Here is a 9,097-nt window from a genome sequence, read left to right as displayed (position 1 = left end):
TAGTGGGAAAACCACGTTAGTTTTCGAATGTTTCTATTTCTCCAGCTTTACCATCTCTATCTATTTTTTTTCTTTTGATTTAACATGCAATTCATTTCTTGTTTCAACGAGCTAGTGGGAGGACCGATTGGACATATGCAATTAAGGCTCAAATGATTTATAATTAAGTTTCAACTTTTCGCCTATTAATTATAAACTCATTTAGTCGCGAAGTCATTCCACTATAGTATCATGGTTGAGCTCTCCCTAATGATATATCATTACGAAAGCAACTCGATCAATGTTCATCCAATGACCTTGTCATAAGTGTGTTACCCTCATAAGATATCCTTAATCTTTTTTAGATAAATCCACTCTCCCAATATGATCTTATTTTATCTCATGGTAACCATTACATTTTCTTTCATGAAAAGTCAAATACTATCAAATAGTAATCAAGACATTCATCACAAAGATGAATGACTCATGTTAATGTTTACTTTTCATCTATCATGTAATGCCAATGAGAGGGTATCATTTACCCATATCTCGAGCTATGGACTTCACTGTTGTGAATGATGCTACAAATTGCAGAAGTTGTATACCTAACGCACCAACTTTCGGTTCCTAATCTATTTGAACTCAGGCTTTCACTTACATCAAAGTATACGAGTCATACATGCATAGTTCATCATCCACTCATGATTAGGGCATGGCACACTTTGAACATTAAAAGTGAATAAATCTATAAATAGATTCAGGATCTATTCTTCTTGGCCCAAATTCGATGTACTGTCAGTTCAGTTAATCACATATGTGTCTCTATCTTCTGGGAATCATCCGCTTCGATGTCCAAGACAAGGCATCTCCCCAATTGGACTTGATAGATGACATGTTAGTCTTTCAATCGGTTACTATTAGTTGTCTTTTCGTATTACGATCCAGCCACGTAATATCGCTTACTATTAGTTTAACATTAGACAACCAGTGAGCCAATATTTGCTTCTATTTTGCTTTGCATGCAAAAACCACATGAGGACATTATACAATGGATATTAATGTAATCCATGAAATATTTTATTAATCAATCTATTTGAAAAAATTACATGTTTACAAACGAATATACTACACTTATGGCACTATATCCAACATTATTTTCATTATATCTATGCTTGAACACAAGTTAAGATTTTGGTGGAAATTAGCATGCATGGCTAGTAAATGTGATTAAATTGAAATGAAATAAGCTCAATCGACTAAATTCATAAATTGATATGTGACTATTACAAGTTATGAATATATACATATGTTGATTGATGTCCATGTGAACTTAGTAAAAATATAAGATACAATTAGCATGTCAATACGGTCATATGCGCGCTTCTATAACACCCTATACCCGGCCCAGTCACTGAGCTCGAGTAACAGGATGCTTTACCAAATGTCACAAGTTCACACACATTCCATACAGTCTCAAATACATACAACCATCGTCACTTTTAAATATTTAGAGGAGTAAAGAGTCTTAAACACTTTAGACAACATTTGAAAATAATTTAAAAACATGCTTAGGAACCATTTGATAAAATTATAAAGAACCTACGTAGGTATCGATATGCCATCACAACTATCGATATTTTGGAAGATAAGTATCGATACTAATAAGAAAATTGATACCAAACTAGCATTTTGTCAAATTTTAAACGAAAGCATTTTATCGATACATAGGCAAAGGTATCGGTATTTTTACCCCAAGTATTGATACTTATGATCGTGTATTGATACCAAATTAGGCTACTGACTTCACAAAGATACAATTAAACTCCGAGTTATCAATATTTATGTCTTGAGTATCGATACCTCTGCTCAGATTCGCAAAAAACACAGCAAAACAGAGTATTAACATGCTCAACATATCTCTATTCTAACATGCATTAATCATCACAGTATCAAGCATCAAATTTACCCAAAACATAGTCCAATGTAACCTTTTTACCTTGTTGATCCAAATCATGGTGATAACAAATAAAAATAGTAATAATTACCAAGCAAAATTTTTAGAAGTTCACAATCATATTAAACCAACAAGAACATAATAATAACTAGCCAAAGTTCTAACCATATTGCCTTTATTTCCACAGTTCAACGAATAATAATAATAATATCACCTACTTAAATACTAAAGCGTAACTTGGATCACTTCCTTGGAATTCTGCACTATTCACACCCCAATGCTAAATATCTACAATGGTTAGAAAGGTTGAGTGAGCTTAAACAGCTCAGTGAATGTCGGAATAACCACAAGGTATACACAATATTAGAGGTTAAACAAGAACATACTACAACACACTCACAACCATATTCCAACCAAGTCAAAATAACATATTCATGCTTCATTAAAAAACAGAACTAGCATATACTTTTACATGCAATTACACTCAACTCGTATATATATAATTCACTTAACGATAATTCATCAAAACAAAACCACGTAATCATGCTTTAGTAACCCACAAGTCTAGCTTGTATATTCACATGCATTTACACACAACATTTTCATATATTAATCAATTAATGATCATTTGGCAACTTGGAAATATGAAACATAAAAGTGGGCTCTACCACCACACATTGGATACACAGATCTCCATCACACCAATAACTCAAAGAGTCTAATATATCTCATAAGTGTAGCATAAAGCTAAATACTCTCTAACACACCAACATATCCCGTGGAATGGAGCTGAGCTCGCATTCCTTTATCTCTCCAAAATTGTCCCGGGCCTCAATGCCCTAAAAACACAACAAAAGGGTAAGTACTCACAATTCTATGGCATGCCAACTATATCAAATGGTTTCATGAGATCACAATGCCAAATTATACGCAAATACACACAATTAATTATTGTTCTCATGCACTTTATCTATGTTCATCAACATCAAATTACATCACAATTTGTACTCATAACACACTTATCGGATTCACATTTAATTGCATTGTAGGTGCCACAATTATGCTCATTGAGTCATCACATATTCGTTCACATATGAATGCATTAAAAATCAGATTATCACATGCCACATACCAATATTCACTTACTTTACCTATCACATAGGCATCATATTCCACAATTCGACACATATGTACTTATTGTTTTCTGCACACTTTCACTGCACATTTATATCACTAACACAACATCATCACTGTCATTCGGCATGTTTAATATGCCCACAAATAACACATTCACAAGAGTTATTACAATATATATCACATGTCACATTATCACAACTTAATACTCAATCCACTTCACACAATCACATGCTTTTCAAATTAAACGAGAGGTATAAGAAAGCTTACACTTGGAAGTTAGAGTAGGGGTTTAGGCTACTTCTAAGTTCCCAATTAACACTATGAATTGTGTCTACTAGAAGCGATTCCAAACACTCACCGTACGCGCTTTTGCCTAGTTGTGGAAAGCCTAAACTAGTTTTTTCTTACCTTTCGCCTTACTCGAAGAAAGTCCTAACGACTCCAAAGCTTCACACCTAATAACTACACAATAAACATAATTAAATTATAGGTATAGACACACCTAATCAATCAAAAATGCATGTCTAAGGTTTCTTCCTCTTGGAACTGAAATTTTTTACTTGGAAATTCGAAACTCAAATATCTTAATCTTTACTCATTACCTTTCCCTAAAATCAATTCCAATCATCTAGTTATTTGTCTAAGAATGATTCTCAACCCTTAAACTACACAAAACTATACAGATTCGTGGTTCCGATATTTCGACATATAATCGCCCTTTTTCATGAAAATTCAATAAAACCTTAGAATCTTTTAACAAATATTTAAAGTGAGATTAGAAATCTTCTAATCATATCAAAACAAGTTGAAAAATACTTTGAAATATTATTTTCATTCACAATCTTGAATTTCACCATTAAAGCCCTAAATTTTGGCATTTACACAAAACCTTTGATTCAGTAGATAAAAACTCAATTTAAATAGCTAGAGTTCATGAAAACTATTAGGAAAATTAAACATTACCTTCATTGAAAGTAAAACAAGTGTTTGATTGAAAATCCAGAAAACTCACAAGTCGAACAATGATAAAATCAATGGTGTTTCTAGTGTTTCTCTTTGAATTTAAGAGGGATTTGGTGTTTAAGATTTGATGAAAACCAAAGGATTAGAGTTTGGAAGATCAAAATAGATTAATGGAGTTTGGGAATTTCAAATGGCAGCACAAATAGGTGAGGGGAGTGTGGAAATAGGGTGTTTTTTTTTTAAGTTTTGGGATTTTTACCTTCATGGTACTCTTGATTTTAACTCATTCTTCAAAACAATCCTCATTTTAATATTGCAGATCTTTTCTACATTATTTTCAAAATTTGATTTAACTTTCAAAAAGGCATAGTCAAATATATATTTGGTTTGCCATACATCAAAATTTTCAGGCACATTTTGAGCTAAAATCCCTAAATTACCCTCAAAACTACTAGGCCCAATTGTGGGATGTGACACTTGTGTACAAGATAGTTGACGATGTGGAGATTATGATGTGTTATTTTGGGATCCAACATTTATTGCAGATCATCGAGTATTTACTATCTATACAGAGACCTTAGTATGGTGGAGGTATGTATTTTAATATGTTTAAACATTTGATGCCTATAGGCTTTGCACTACGATGTGTTGGTGTGGTGTAGTTTATACTCATACGAGCTATCTTAGTGTGGTGTAGTTCACCCACATGTCCGAGTTTGTTTTACTATCTCTGAGGCCGTTGAAAACTATAGTTGTCGATAAAGGTTCTCAATGTCTGAACCAATATCTACATAAGCATCATCCTCACTCAAAGTGAACCCCTGCAGCAACAATCTATACCCGCTACAGACCGTGTAGACACCAATACTCTTCACAAACCAAACTAGATGGTCCTCTTAGCCATGTAGCGAAATGGGAACATTGAGAATCATATTTGCCTCCTCCACATGAAATACCAACAGGACTAGGTTCTCATTCCAAAAATTTCTATTAGAGTTAATAAGATCAGCAATCCATTATATATTATTCACTTTACTTACACACACCTTACAAGGAACTTGCATAGAAGCCAACAATCATTCTAGACAATAATACAATTCCCAGAACCTACCTCCTATTGGATCATGTTCTCTAAAAGCCCCTAGTCAACCAAATACCACCCCAAATGAATAAAAGTTGATTTCCTAACTCAGCTCGTAAAAATTCTTTATTCGTAAAATACTTCGCCTTTAAAACATGATAAATAAAAGAACTAGAATTACAGAAGAGACGACATCCTTGCTTAGCCAATAGAGCTATGTTAAATTTTGCTAAATCTTGAAACCCAAACTGCCCACCTCTTTAAGATCACATAGTGCGGCCCACGAACACCAGTGAATCCCCTCTCTTACCATGAGATTTTTTCCATCAATATCAAATTAAAATGGATTCCAATTCTTTGCATAATAAATTCGGTAACAGAAAACAATCCATAATGTAAGTGGGAATAGCCTGCAAATCAAACTTTATAAACACCCCATTACCTCCCTAAGAAAGTGTCGTATACTCAATCTATTGATCTTACTCCTAATCCTATCTTTTAAAGCCTAATAACTTGATTTCTTATTCCAACTTATCATAATAGGAAGGCCATCAAGTACTTTTCCAGATAAGCCAAATTATGAACCCCAAAAGCTCAAGCTACCAAGTGCCTATCAGGCGTAGTCATATTAGCACAAACAAATAAGCAATTTCTCAAAATTCACAATTTGTCCAAAACATTGTTCATATTCATTGATGATTCCCTTAATCACATTGGTTCCTTCAACCAAAGCCTCACCAAAGATGTTATTGTCAGCGACAAAAAAAAAAGGTGCGTTATCTAAAAGACCACCTCGACCAACTCTTGCCTTTTGTAAAGCCCCCTCCTAATGTGCAAGTCACAACATAACAACCTCCTTGTTATGGCGCTCTAGATGGGGTAATTCTTCCTCTAGCAAACCCATTAAGCACAACTAAATACCAAATCGAAGAAACACATCACGTTACCAAATTGATCCATCAACCTACAAAACCCATTTTAACCAGTAAATCTATAACAAAGTACCACTCAATACGATCATAGATTTTACTCATGTCTAGTTTAAGAGCAAATGACCCTCCTCACCTTATGCACAGCTTTTTTTTTTTGTAATTTTTTACAATTTTTAATATTTTTCATTATTTTTTATAATTCTTATAAATTTTTAGAATTTTTAAATGATAAGGTCACAACGGTATCATCATCAAATATACGATGATTTATAATTCGTAAGATATCCCAACCAGTATTTTTAATGTCCAAAAATTTAACCAGCACTACACCAAAATAGGCTTTTAGCGGCGTTTTTAGCAGCGTTTGGACAAAAAACGCCACTAAAAATCGAGCATTAGCGGCGCTTAACGTAAAACGCCGCTAAAGATCGAGCATTAGCGGCGTTTCTAGGAAAGCGCCGCTAAAAATTAGCATTAGCGGCGTTTTTTGGAAAAATGCCGCAAAAAGTCTAAGCCCAACGACATCGTTTTGTACCTTTCAGATCTTTAGCGGCGTTTTTAAAAAAGCGCTGCTAATGCTCAGATCTTTAGCGGCGTTTTTGAGAAAGCGCCGCTAATGCTCAAGTCTTTAGCGGCGCTTTTTGAGAAAGCGCCGCTAATGCTCAGATCTTTAGCGGCATTTTTAAAAAAACGCCGCTAATGCTCAGATCTTTAGCGGCATTTTTGAGAAAGCACCACTAATGCTCAGATCTTTAGCGGTGTTTTTAAAAAAGCGCCGCTAATGCTCGAATCTTTAGCGGCGTTTTGAGAAAGCGCCGCTAATGCTCGAATCTTTAGCGGCGTTTTGAAAAAGCGCCAAAAAACATTTTATCTGCTATTTACTATTTAATTTATTTTAATTGAATATTTGTTAAAATGTATAAATTTGAAATAATGACACGTAAAAATAAAAAACATAGAATAATATTTGTTAAAATGAAGAAATTAAAATACTATTATTTAAAATAATTTTAAATTTTTTTTGTACATCATTGATTGATTTTTAATTTATATATTAAATAATTTCAAATATAATTGTAAAAGATATTATAGTATTAATTTTAAAATATTTAATTTAATTATCATTATAATTTAGGGTTTAATATATATGGTTTAGGGTATATATATGGTTAATTTAGGATTTAGGGCTGGTTTAAGAGTTGCAATTTTAAGGTTTATAAATTATGGAATTAGGGATTATGGATTAGGGATTCTAATTTAAGGGTTGTGATTTAAGGTTTATGGGTTAGGGGATAGGGGTAAGGGTTAGAGATTAAGAGTTAGGAATTTAGGGTTTATAGATTTAGTGTTAGTTTAGGGTTTAGGGTTTAGATTAATTAGTGTGTTTTAATTTATATATTAAATAATGTTTAGGAGTTAGGGATTTGGGGTCATGTTAGGGTTTATGATTTAGATTAATTAGTGTTTTTTAATTTCTATATTAAATAAGGTTTAGAGGTTAGTGGTTTGGGGTTTGGGGTTAAGAGTTAGTGATTTAGGGTTTAGAGATTTGAGGTCGAGTTAGGGTTTAAGGTTTAGATTAATTAGTATTTTTTAATTTATATATTAAATAAGTTCTTATATAATTGTAAAAGAGAAATAATAAATTGTAAAGATTATTAGTTTAAAATTGATATGCAATATACAATAATTGAATATTAAAATTATAAAATATCTGAGTTTTGGCGGCGTTTATAGCAAAAACGCCGCTAATATGTATTAGAATTTTCAAAACAGTGTCGTTTCATTACAAGAATTTAATTTATTAGTGGCGTTTCTTACAGAGACGCGGAAAAGGTAACATTAGCGATGTTTATGACTAAAAATATTTAATCTAAATTACCATTTGATATATTTAAATATTAGATTTAAAAATTAATAAAATATGTAACAAATTGATACGATAGGTAACTATCTATTTTGGATATATAGGACCAAATTATAGCAAATAAAAATAAAATACAAAAACTAAAATCATTCCACATCGAACATCTAGTAAAATAATTATATTTTAGTTAGGAAGAAATATCTCTAATAAAATGGAGATTAGATCGAAATGAACAATATAAAATCATGATTAATGTCTCAATCTTTAATAGAAACTTGATATGTGAGATTAATTGCTTACATTGAATAATTCTAACTTAATAATTAATTACAGCCATTTAATCATTTTTTCTTATTAAAATATACGATATTTATTTTGAGAGTACTTGATTTTTTTATAAAAATTTAATTTATAAAAAATAATAAATGTTTTATAAAATCACTTAACTAATAATTTTTAATGAGACAAAATAAAAGATTTTAGCATAGCAAAATAGTGTCGTTTTATTCCAAATGAAATAATTTTTGTATGCGTTTTGTAAAAACGCCACAAAAATAATTTTATTTTAAAAATTTAGATTTTATATAGCAAAACAGTGTCATTTTATTCCAAATAAAATAATTTTTTATGCGTTTACGTAAAAACGCCATAATAGATAGCAATAGCGGCGTTTTTATAAAAAAACATACAAAATAAAATTTACTTTTAAAAAATAGCGCCATTTTTTAAATTCCTCGTTTATTCCAAATAAAATAATTTTTTATGGCGTTTGTGTAAAAACGCATAATAGATAAACAATAGCGCGTTTTATAAAAACGCATACAAAATAAAATTTACTTTTAAAAAAATAGCGCCATTTTTTTTAATTCCCTACCCCCCTCCCCCTGAAATCCCCATCTTTCCCTCCTAAAATCCCTAATTTCCCACATCCAAGAAAGAAACCCAGAAGTTTTTCAACTCGTGTTTCTTCCCAAGTGAAGCCAAACCCATCTTTGATTCATTTTACAATAAGAGCCAGCGTAGCGAAACACTAAATCTCCCAACCATTCTCAAATCCTTCCTAAATCCTCTTCTAAGATTTGGAAGTCGAATAATCTACTTTACTCTTCACTTTGGCTTTAAGTTGCTCCATAAAACTTTCTACGCACTCATCATCAACTCGCAGTTTAAGTCATGGAGATGCA

This window comes from Gossypium raimondii, chromosome 13 (genome assembly GCF_025698545.1).
Source record: "Gossypium raimondii isolate GPD5lz chromosome 13, ASM2569854v1, whole genome shotgun sequence".
Lineage (NCBI taxonomy): Eukaryota > Viridiplantae > Streptophyta > Magnoliopsida > Malvales > Malvaceae > Gossypium > Gossypium raimondii.
This window is presented reverse-complemented; position numbering follows the sequence as displayed.